This window comes from Sarcophilus harrisii, chromosome 2, assembly GCF_902635505.1.
Source record: "Sarcophilus harrisii chromosome 2, mSarHar1.11, whole genome shotgun sequence".
NCBI lineage: Eukaryota > Metazoa > Chordata > Mammalia > Dasyuromorphia > Dasyuridae > Sarcophilus > Sarcophilus harrisii.
The window spans coordinates 349357611-349369925 of record NC_045427.1 but is presented as its reverse complement, the minus strand read 5'-3'; positions in this window follow the sequence as shown (position 1 = coordinate 349369925).

The window sequence follows — 12315 nt, the reverse complement described above, 5'->3', positions numbered from 1 at the left end:
AAATATTTTATATTATCAGTAGTTACTTTAAATGGAATTTCTCTTTGTAACTCTGACTGTTGGATTTTGTTAGTGATATATAAGAATGCTGATGACTTATGTGGGTTTATTTTATAACCAGCAACTTTGCTAAAGTTGTGGATTATTTCTAATAACTTTTTAGCAGAATCTCTGGGGTTCTCTAAGTATACCATCATGTCATCGGCAAAGAGTGATAATTTGGCTTCCTCATTGCCTATTCTTATTCCTTTAATCTCTTTCTCAGCTCTTATTGCTATAGCTAGCGTTTCTAATACAATATTAAATAGTAACGGTGATAGTGGGCAACCTTGTTTCACTCCAGATCTTATTGGGAATGGTTGCAGTTTGTCTCCATTACATATGATGCTTACTGATGGTTTTAAATAGATGCTGCTGATTATTTTAAGGAAAAGTCCATTTATTCCTATACTCTCAAGTGTTTTTAATAGGAATGGATGTTGGATTTTATCAAATGCTTTTTCTGCATCTATTGAGATGATCATATGGTTTTTGTTAATTTGGTTATTAACATGGCCAATTATATTGATAGTTTTCCTAATATTGAACCAGCCCTGCATTCCTGGTATAAATCCTACTTGATCATAGTGTATTATCTTGGAGATGATTTTCTGTAGTCTTTTTGCTAATATCTTATTTAAGATTTTAGCATCAATATTCATTAGGGAGATTGGTCTATAATTTTCTTTCTCTGTTTTCAGCCTACCTGGTTTAGGTATCAGTACCATGTCTGTGTCATAGAAGGAATTTGGTAGGACTCCTTCATTCCCTATTTTATCAAATAATTTATATAGCATTGGGGCCAATTGTTCTTTAAATGTTTGGTAAACAATTTTGAGTTTCTATGACCACATGAAATCCTGCCTCTATTTTATACTGCCTCTTATTATCAATATAACCTTAGGGAAGTTGTTTAATTGTTCAAGGTCTCAATTCCCTTACTTGAAAAATTATGGAGTGGGATAAGATAATCTTAAACATCTCTTTCAGCTCCTATGGAGCTAAATCCTATAATTCCTGAGTAGCTCAAAGTCAAAGGAGTGGGGGTGTTTGATAAAAAGAAAAAAAAGGATCATAGATAAGATGGTGGAGTATTGACTGGGTGAGTGGGGGTAGCAAGCTAAGACTTTGGAATTTCTGATCCTGTAGCTCTCTGCAACAGCCATTGTCCAAGACCAAATAATTCCTAACATCCAACTTGAAAGGATATTCACTTTGGCTTTGCCTGGGAAAATTATTCACATGCCCTAATAATTTTTTAAAAACATATCATTTAAGAATCAATCAATAAGTATTTATCTTTGTACCTATATTGTGCTAAGTATTGGGAGAAGTAGAATGAAGCAAATAAAGCAGATAGGGCAAACAGAGTCCTGTCCTGTCCTGTCCTGTCCTGTCCTGAATAATCATTCCCAATTTCCTTTTGAAATTATCCCCTGCAGTTTTCTCAAAGCATTCTCAAAGCATTGCTTGAGTTAGGGTTAAAAGTTGGCTGGCCAATAACTTTAATAATCTAGTATTTGACAAACCCAAAGACCCCAGTTTTGGGGATAAGAATGCATTATTTGACAAAAATTGCTGGGGAAATTGGAAATTAGTATGGCAGAAACTAGGCATTGACCCACACTTAACGCCGTACACCAAGATAAGGTCAAAATGGGTTCATGACCTAGGTATAAAGAATGAGATTATAAATAAATTGGAAGAGCATAGGATAGTTTACCTCTCAGACCTGTGGAAGAGGAAGGAATTTATGACTAAAGAAGAACTAGAGATCACTATTGACTACAAAATAGAAAATTTTGATTATGTCAAATTGAAAAGTTTTTGTACAAACAAAACTAATGCAGACAAGATTAGAAGGGAAACAATAAACTGGGAAAACATTTTTACAGTCAAAGGTTCTGATAAAGGCCTCATTTTCAAAATATATAGAGAATTGACTCTAATTTATAAGAAATCAAGCCATTCTCCAATTGATAAATGGTCAAAGGATATCAACATACAATTCTCAGACAAATAAATTGAAACTATTTCTAGCCATATGAAAATATGCTCCAAATCATTATTAATCAGAGAAATGCAAATTAAGACAACTCTGAGATACCACTATACACCTCTCAGACTGGCTATAATGACAGGGAAAGATAATGCGGAATGTTGGAGGGGATGTAGGAAAACAGGGACACTGATACATTGTTGGTGTATTCACATTGTGAATACATCCAGCCATACTGGAGAGCAATCTGGAACTATGCTCAAAAAGTTATCAAACTGTGCATACCCTTTGATCCAGCAGTGTTTCTACTGGGCTAATACCCCAAAAAGATACTAAAGAAGGGAAAGGGACCTGTATGTGCCAAAATGTTTGTGGCAGCCCTCTTTGTAGTGGCCAGAAGCTGGAAAATGAATGGATGCCCATCAGTTGGAGAATGACTGAACAAATAGTAGTATATGAATGTTATGGAATATTATTGTTCTTAAGAAATGACCAGCAGGATGAATAAATACAGAGAGGCTCGGAGAGACTTACATGAACTGATGCTAAGTGAAATGAGCAGAACCAGGAGATCATTACATACTTCAACAATGATACTGTATGAGGATGTATTCTGATGGAAGTGGATTTCTTCGACAAAGAGATCTAACTCAGTTTCAATTGATCAATGATGGATAGAAGCAGCTACACCCAAAGAAAGAACACTGGGAAATGACTGTAAACTGCTTGCATTTTTGTCTTTCTTCCCAGATTATTTTTACCTTCTGAATCCAATTCTTCCTGTGCAACAAGAGAACTATTCAGTTCTGCACACATATATTGTATCTAGTATACACTGTGACATATTTAACTTGTATAGGACTGCTTGCCATCTGGGGGAGGGGGTGAAGGGAGGGAAGGGAAAAGTCGGAACAGAAGTGAGTGCAAAGGATAATGTTGTAAAAAAAATTACCCAGGCATGGGTTCTGTCAATAAAAAGGTATTTAAAAAACGTTGGCTGGCTTTGTATCATATAAGAAAAGTGATTCTTGGACTCTCTCTGCTTTGATGTCTTTGCTTTTGAGTTCAACTTTGTAATCTTTGGAAAATTATTATAAATAATGGTGATTTTCAAAGTATGAAAATGCAGGATGACCCTTCCCCATTCCCCAAGCATCTTTAATAGTGCTCTAATCCTCCCTCTTCCCCCCTCTTTCTTTCCTTTTCTCTCCTTTTTCCCTCTTTTTTCTCTCATTCTCCCTCCCTCTTTCCCTGTCCGTTATCATCCTCTTTCTTTTTCTTTCCTCTCTTCCTCTTCTGCCCTTTCTTAGCTCAGATGTGATTTGTGTTGGTAAAATAGATATGGAAATCTGTTTTTCAGGTTGATATTGGGATCGTATACTGTCTAGTCTCCAGTCACCCACATTTACAACCTCAGTGTTATTCTGGACTCTTCCTCACCTTATATATCCAATGAATTGTTGTCTTGTTGATTTTTCCTCTACAACATATCTCAAACCTGTTTCTTTCTCTTTGCCTTTGTCATGCCACTGGACTTCAAGGCTTTGGAAGAGAGAGTAAGGCTGACAAGTTTGTGCAACTTTTTCTGATTTAAATCCAATTCACTCACAGGACGTAACTGTGATGTCCTTGTTCCTCTTTGAAAATGAAAGACACACAATGACAAGAACAACACAGCTGCCACCCTAGTGTAGGCATTCATCATCTCTTGTCTAGACTATTGTAATAGCCTTCTGATTGGTCACTTTATCTCAAGTATCTTCCCACCATATAATTTCAAAAGTGATATTCCTAAAGCACAAGTTTTACCATGTTGTTCCCCTATTTTATAAACTCTAGTGTTTCCCTTTAGAATAAAACTCAACAGTTTTCAAATCTTCTTTTGCTAGTTTCTTCTTCTTTGTCGTCTTCTTCTTCTTCTTCTTCTTCTTCTTCCTCCTCCTCCTCCTCCTCCTCCTCCTCCTCCTCCTCCTCCTCCTCCTCCTCCTCCTCCTCCTCCTCCTCTTCCTCCTCCTCCTCCTCCTCTTCTTTTTCTCATATTCTATGGTCAAAATGACTTCCTTAATATTCCTCACACATACAACATTTCTTCCCATCACCTTACACTGTACCTTCTATCTCCATAGTACAGCACAAGCTGTCCTCCATACCTGGAATCTGGAGAAGGAAATGGCAAGCTGCTTCAGTATCTTTGAATAATTTCAGAATTTCAAAATCTTTGAAGAAAATCCCAAAAGGGGTCATGAAGAATCAGACATGACTGAAAAATGACTAAACAACAATGTGTGCATTCTCTCCTTATGCTCTCCTTCTATAATCCATAGCTTCTTTCAGAGTTTAGTTAATATGCTATCTCCTACTTGAAGCTTATCTAGACTCCCTAGCCACTAATACATTTTTTTCCAAATTACCTGGATTCTATACACACAGAGAGATATACATACATATATTTATTTTGTATATATATATATATATGTATCAATAATTGTATGTGCACGTATTGTCTTCCCCAGTAGAATAAAAGCTCCTCAAGAACAGGGCTATTTGATTTTTGTCTTTGTATCTCTAGTGCCTAAGACAGAATTTAGTACATAATGTATTTAGGAAATGCTTGTTGTTTGATTGATAGTCAATTTACAAATAAGGAAACTGAAATCTTGAGAGATTCAATGTTTTGTTCCAGGGCACCCAGGTAATAGTAACAAATTTCAATTCTGAACTGTTATCCTTTGACTCCAAGTTTAGGGATTTATTCATTATGTTACATACCCTCAACCCTTCCTAAGGGTTCTATCGAGTTGACTCTAAAAATTATAGAAGATTCCAGGCAGCTAGGTGATACACTGGTTGGAGCACTGGGTCTAGAGACAGGAAGACTCATCCTCCTGATTTTAAATCTGGTCTCAGACACTTATAACCTCTTTGAATCTGAGCAAGTCACTTAACCCTGTATCTATAAAATGAACTAGAGAAGGATATAGCAAAATAGACTAGTATCTGCCAAGAAAACCCCAAATGGGTTCATGAAGAGTCAGATACGACTGAACAAGAATGATGGAAAAGACCAGAATGGTTCCTGACAAGAAGAGAGAGCTGATACTCAGAGAGATTGAAAAGAATGGAGAGGGAGACCCCCTCCCAACAGCAGATGGTGCCCAACAGCAGATGGTAAACATGGGGGAAGAACATCTAATCCAGTTTCCAGAAGCTTGGATGTGGTCTGGCCTTAGAATTGTAAAATTGTTTTAAGCCTAGACACACATATTTGCATGCCATTCTAATTCGCTACCTGTTACTTTAGAATATAAGGACAAGGCATTGTTTTTTCCTGTGAAAAGCAAGAGTCCAACCCATTTACCTAAAGGCATTAGATGGGTATTCTTGTCAGGCAGGGGAATGTTGGATAATTTAATGGATTGATTAATGAATGATTTAATGTTTGCAATCAGTCAAGATCCTTCTAGGCAGCATAGAAAGACCAGAAAGTTTGATATGAGTGCAGAGATAGTGGAACCGAATAATGCATAGGGTGCCAGATAAATTCTGAATGGGAGAACATATTTATTTGAGTCATTAAAAATAAAACAAATAGTCAAATTCTACCAAAATAAAACAGAGCAACAAAAATCTCAAAGCAACCCAAAACTTTTGACTTAGGGAATATTATGTCCAGTCAAATAGTAGGTGATTTGGCTTTGACAATTTATTATAATGATTGATTCTGCTTGGGCCTCCCATTTTCCACTTTCCAAAACTAGAGCATTTAGGTAGCACAATGGTTAGAATGCTGCCCCTGAAGTCAAGAAAACTCATCTTCCTGAGTTCAAATCTGGCCTCAGACACTTACTAGCTGTGTGACCATGGGCAAGTCACATACCCACATTTGCCTCAGCTTCTTCATGTATAAAATGTTCTGGAGAACAGAATGGCAAGCCACTCCAGGATCCTTGCCAACAAAAACCCAATAAGGTCACCAAGAGTTGGACATGACTGATATGACAAAACAACAACAAAGAAATGAATATTTCCATCTCCAAGGATTGCCTTGTACCTGATTGGAGTCTAAGTCCTAGAAAAAGACTATTAATTTTTCAGGATTCTCCTATGAAACATTGGTTACTTTGAGGTAGCATGTATTTTCCTTCCTTGGCTAAAAACTTTCCACTGTAGTCACACTGAATGAAAAGGACAGTAAGACCTTCAGCTGAAAAGGAAAAAGGTTTGTCTTAGTTCCCTCATAATTCTCCAGATCCAGGCCCTCGATAAGGCCTCAATATTATTACTCACGTTATTCCAATCTTTCCTCCAACTCTATGTGTTTACTTGGTTCTTTTTAGGAAATTATACCAGTCATGATGGGCGTATGAAATCAAAGAAAGAAATGCAGAGCAAAAATGATAACTTCTAGAGAAGTATAAATAGTTTTTCACCTTGAGACCTTTTCACCATGAAATTAGGAAACATAGTCTTTGTGAAATTAGAGCTACCTGCAAATAGGCTACTGTTAAGCATGTGATTGGTAGTCAGGATAATACCCATTCTGACCAGATTCTATGGGTCTAATTTTTGGACTGTTGTCCAGTATAGTATATGTAACCTCTGATAGAAGTAGATTATCCTGAGCCACTGACAAATAGAACACTGGGAATTCCAATCTTATCTAGGGTTGCTGGACCAAGTGGTCTATCTGATCTACTTTCTGCCACTTGTGTCTACAATAGAAATCACAGAACCTCAGAGTTTGTAAGGAACCCCAAAGTCCTCTGTTCCTAAATCCTACTTGGAACAAGAATCTTTTGCACATCACATTTAAAAAATAGTCCATCTAATTTTGCAATCTTCAGTGAGCAAGAGCTCACAAGTTCTCTAGGCAGATTGTGTTTGGAAATATCCCTTTCTTTCAAGCGGGGATGCTATAGTTAAGGTAATCCAGCAATTTTGTGGCAGAGATGAGACTAGAGGGCTTGGTACATAAGTTCTTAATGAGTATTTGTCAAACTATATAGAACATGGGTCTCCCAACTCTCAGTTTGGTTTTCTTAACACTCCCACACTGCCTTCCCTATGGTCCTGTCATTATATATGGGGGAACAGAATACAAATGGGGGTCACACACATTTCAGTTCATTTCTGTATATTCATCAGAGAAATAGAATCACTGTCAAGACAACAACTTTAATCCTTGATCTGGAAATGGGAAGCCAAAATCACTGAATTTCCAATGCAGATCTAAGTGCATTAAACATTAATGAGTAGCAATAGAAGTGAGAGGGGTAATCATAGCTGTTTCAAAGCACACAACATACTTTACTCTCCCTCTCAAACATCTGTTTCAGAAAGGAAGCAGAGAGTATCAGATAATTGCATTTCTCTTTTTTCCCTTAGATCTATCAGTTAAGCACCATCAACTTTATTATGGATTCAAACTGATTTATTCATCAACAACACTTGGGTGGAGGTAGAAACATGGCAGAATGGCAGTGGAGGGATTGTAGTATTACCTAGAGTTTTGCTGTGTGGAGTTTTGAATGCCAATATCTGGCTGAATATGGATGTTGGGTGGCTTTAGAGAGTCCCGCTGCATTAGTCTTCAATATTAATGGTACTGGAAGCTACACAAAGCTGTACTAGAGAGATGGAAAGCTGTTCTTGACTTTTCTGAATTAGCTAAATGAGTGACTATGAGAACAATAACTATGCATTCCTGTTGCTAAGGCATATTCAATTGAATGGAAGAGGGGGAGAATGTTGTGGTAGGTTGCAAAGGATGGTCTAATCCTTTATATATACACATTGAGAAACAAGGAGTTTTATTTTCCACATTCTGGAATCTACTCTATGAAGATTTATTAAAGGTGATGGTAGGCCCTAGAAAAGATGGGGTGCCATGGCAATGGGACCCTGAGATAGTTATATGATATAGTGCTGAGAGATGGAAGATAGTAAGGAAAGCAAGGATGACTGTTACCATTAAGAGAAAATACAACTTATCTTTACTTCAACATGCATTTATTAAGTACCTAAAATATATAGACATCTGGGAATACAAATGAAAAGAAAAATCAATCAACCAATCAAAAAGCATTTATTGTATGCATACTATGCTCCAGAGTATATGGTAGGCACTGACATTACAAGGCAGCTATGAAATAGTCTTTGCCTTTAAGAAGCTTACAAAATATAGGAAGAAGACATATTCCTGGATGTATAATAAATATAAATATATATATATATATATGTGTGTGTGTGTGTGTGTGTATACATACACACACACACACACACACACACACATATATAAATATTTAAAAATAAAAACTACTTGTATCAAATGGGGAAGGCACTAGCAGTTGGAGTATCAGGAGTGGTTTTATGTACTTGAGCTGGGCTTTGGAGGAAACAAGCAATTTTAAAAGAGAGCATTCCATTAATGGCTAGTTCTGTACACAGATTGTAGATAGAGCATTATGGGTGAGGAACAATAAGATGACCAGATTGACTGGATTGTATGTATGTGAAGGAGAATGTAATAAAACTAGAAAGATAAATTGGAACCACTTTATAAAGGGCATTAAATACCAAATAGGGGAGTATATATTTGATCCTAAATGTAAGAGGGAGTCAATGGAGTTGAATAAGCAGGTCTGCTCTTTAGGAAAAATAATTTTGGCAGCTAAGTGGACGATGGTTTAGAGAAGGGAGAGACTTGAGGTGGGGAGACCAAATAATGGCTATTGCAATGATAATATAAGCTTCAATACTCTTTCCCACCAAAATCGTAGATACTTATTGTATTTTTAAGAGACAATGAAATCTTGGAGTTATACTTTTAACTGGTTATTTTAAAAAGAGTCTGTGAGAAGACTGAGTGTTCACTTTTGGTTCCAGAGAAACTGTTAACTTTGATGGCTGAAGAAAGGATAGGAAAAAAGAGAACTTACATCTGAAAGGACTGAATTTAACCCTTATCTTATGAAGAAACATGAATAGAATTCTTGAAAAGAGAATTTAATTAGTATCTTGAGAGAAATGAATGGCAGGAGATTATATTCAGAACAGAGGGAAAGTCAGCAATTGTAGTAATGGCCAGATATGAATTCTGCTGCAGTTTTTCTCATAGCTAGCATGTTTTAAGTAATTATGTCTTTGTTTTATTGTTTGTTACACTGCTAATAGTATAGTTGGTAACTTTGATATTTTCTTAAGCTTAGGAAATTTGGATAAAGAGCAATACGCAAACACGCAGGGGAAAAGAGCTACAGTTAAATAAATATTTGAAAAACTGGAGTGGAGACCGAAAACTAATTGATTAGTTAATGAAAGAGATGTTTCAATTTTAGCAATTAATTTAGAAATATCAGAACATATTTCATGATTACCTTAGAACCTTAAGAGAAAATGAATAAGGAAATCAGATAAGTAGCAGGTGGAGAGAGGGGTTATCATTCCACTTTAGTATATCCATGAAATATTAGTAGAATGATAGCTGTATGAGTAGAGAAGAGAGGATAAATATAAAAGATACTGTGGAAATAAAATTGATAAGCCTTCACAGATGATTGGATAATGAGGGCGAAAGAGAAGGAAGAGTCAAAGATGATTTTGAGGTTTTAAATCTAGGGCATTTGAGAAAACATTGGTGTCCTTAATAGAAATGGGGAAGTTTGGAGGTTGGGCAAGTTTATAGGAAAAGTTGTGTTTGGAAGATGAGCTTCCCTTTTAGTGTTCCAACACAGCAGCCATATAACCATGCATCTGTCAAGCTGGGTTACTCCATTCCACACCGATCTAGCAGAGCAAGTGAGAAAGATGTTTTTCTATGCCTTAATCTCTTTCAATGCAATCTTTTCACTCCATTCCTTAACCCCACCTCCCACTCCATGAATCCAGATGCATTTTGTTCCTCATTCTATTTAAGCTTAGGAATTTAGGAAGTTGATAGATAAAGAGCAATAAGTGCTTACTCAGGGGAAAAGCGCTTCAGGTAATTAAATAAACAATATTTGACAAACTGGAGTGGGGATTCATAACTAATTGATTAATGAAAAAGATGTTTCAGTTTTGGCAATTAATTTGGAAATATTAGAAATAATATTGGAAAACTGGTAATCTCCATTGTTGCTATAAATCAGTTATTTGCTGAAGTTTTGATCCTCATGACTCTCTGGGGAAAGTTGTAAAGCTGAGATCTTCACAGATCATTGTTATTTTTACCTGACAGATTGGTTCATTGTGGGAGATTCTCTTATAGCTCATCCTAGCTCCCCCCTCCCTTCATCATCAATCCTCCTCCAAGATTAGAGTGGAAGAGGAACCTTAGCCATAGCTCTAATTACTCTAAAGGCTTACCTTCTTTGGAACCCCTATTTGGAACCCTGGTTATAGTGTTATTGGAAAAAAAGTGTCCTTTAGTCATTGGGGAAGCACATGGTTTAGCTTTATGTGAAATTCTCTCTTTGCCTTTGGGAGGTTTGTTATTGTCTAGTTATTGCAGTTATGTCTGACTCTTTGTGACTGCATTTGGGGTTTTCTTGGCAAAGATAATAGAGTGATTTGTCATTTCATTCCTCGGTTCATTTTACATATAAGGAAACTAAGATAAATGAGGTTAAGTGACTTTCCTAAGGTCACACAGTTATTAAGTGTCTGTGGCCAGATTTGAATTTCAGAAGACTTCCTTATTCCAAACATGGCACTCTATCCATTGTGTCACTCAACTACTCCCATAAGAAACATAGAGGACTGGAAAATCATCTTGAGAGATCCCCTAGTGGTCTCTTTGGCCATGATATGGAATCTTAGTAGGTCTATCTTCTGAAATTAAAAAAAAAAATCTTCAGAGCTACCCAATCCCAAATTCTTCTTTGACAGAAAACTATACCATCAGACTTCCAAAGAGATTACACCATGAATTAAAGAAACTTCTCTGAGAAGGATCTAGAATTTAATCTCATCCTTGCTATGATTTTGAGATGTGGTTATTGTGATTGTGAACCCATTTCATCCTTTCATGGTAGGGTCAGAAATTTATACCCCAGGGTCTGTGACTTAGCAAGGTAAGGGGGGCATCAGATCACCTGGTATATGGATACAACTTTTTTCTTCCCAAGGTTCACAAGGTGTGTGGTTCAGTTGACTATAGTAACTATAACTATAGTTGTTACTATAGTAACAGTGACTAATATTTCTCTGTTATTTTAGATTTTCAAAGCAATCTACATGCATAATCTCATTTGATCTTTTCAAAACCCAATGACACAGATGCTATTATTATTCCCATTTTGCTGAGAAACTGATTCAGACAGGTTAAATTATTTGTCCTGTGTCAAATCATTTGATACAGCTAGTGAATATCCAAGGCAGGATTCAAACTTGGTGATAGGATCAGAAATCTCAACCTGGAAGCATCTCAGAAGGCAAACCTTCTCATTTTATATCTGAGGAAACTGAGGACTGATAGGGTTAAATGACTTGCCTAACTGTGGAGGGCCAGCAACAAGCAAATTTCCTAAAAAGCAATGCAGGGGTTAACATACTATCTGTGCAGCTGCGGATTGATTTACAGCAAGCTCACCACTCCTTCATGACCAAGGCTGAGAATGGAATGAGCTGACCTGATAAGTACCAAGAAGTGCTGCTGGCACGAGTATGTGATCCATCTGGGAATCTTCTATGTGGACATGGAGGCATCAGGAAGGCATGTCTAATATAAACATAAGATAGCCTTGGCAAGAAATGCCTGTCAGGAACCCTACATCACTAACTAGAAAATTTTATAATTGTGTTGCCATTAATGGATAGGTCCTATTAGTTTTTGCTTAATTTTAGTGCCTAGATAGAATGTAATCATGAATGTAAACTAATTAATTTAGAAACATCTGGCACTATTGCTACCATAGTACATAAACCCTGGCTCTCAGATCAATAAATGGACTTTATTGATGAAGCTCTTACCTGTCCCATGTCATACTTTCTCTTTGAAAAGATCCTTCAGCTGATCTCACCTAATATAATGTAGGTAGTAAGTACCAAAGGTGGGGTATGAATCCAGATCCTCTAGCTAGTGTTCTTACCATTCACTTTCTTTGTTCTAAGTCTGACACTTTCCACTACGCCATATTTTCAATTCAGTCCTTTGATAATCAGAACCAAAGGAAGGTGAGCATCTTATTCCTGGCTGATTCCATTTCTCTTTTTGTCTGGGAAAGAGTTTGACTTCAGAGATCTTATGCAGGTCAGCACTTGGGCAGCTTCCTTGATTGTCTCAGCACCAACCTCAT